At 65.2% G+C, this 489-nt stretch overlaps 1 protein-coding gene across 1 annotated transcript in view; it reads left to right on the top strand.

Annotated features, from left to right (window-relative positions):
* The window catches only part of OSM (oncostatin M), a 7,145-nt gene that overhangs the window by 4,185 nt on the left and 2,471 nt on the right, over positions 1 to 489 (top strand). The gene's annotated exons all lie outside the window — the stretch shown is intronic.

The following is a 489-nucleotide window of genomic DNA, read 5'->3' as shown; positions in this document are numbered from 1 at the left end:
TCCAGTCCGCGCGGTGCCCGGCGTGGGGGTTGGGGGGGGGGGCAGCAGGCTTTACCGGCCCTCCTGAACCCTCAGCCGGGCTCACAGCATCCCTGGTGGGCCCCACGGAAGTGGCCACTTACGGAAAGAGGAGGGAGGCAGGAGGGGTCAGGGCGAGCTCTGGCCTGTTTCCTGAGGTGGGTTTACCTGTCGGCGGACTGGCACGGGGACTGTCTGTCTCCCACGTCCTCCCTCCTGGTTCTGCAGACGGAGCTCAGGGCACAGGCTGCCCCCAGCTTGCCTACCTCCTGAGCCTGTCTACACTGAGCCTGGGTCTGTTGGGGGCTAACAAGTCAGGGTGCTAGGATGGTGGCTGGCTCTTAACCCAGAGGTCTTGCAGAGACCTCCTGGTGTAGGTGTCCAAGGTTCGCTGCGGGATGTAGGCAGGACGCAGCTGCCGTGGGCGTTGCAACCTCCACCCAGAGACCTAGCTACTCCGGGAGTCGCAGG

This window comes from Tupaia chinensis, unplaced genomic scaffold, assembly GCF_000334495.1.
Source record: "Tupaia chinensis unplaced genomic scaffold, TupChi_1.0 Scaffold000226_1, whole genome shotgun sequence".
NCBI classification, from domain to species: domain Eukaryota; kingdom Metazoa; phylum Chordata; class Mammalia; order Scandentia; family Tupaiidae; genus Tupaia; species Tupaia belangeri.
Note: the sequence above shows the minus strand (reverse complement) of the source record. Positions and strands in the feature narration are given on the sequence as shown.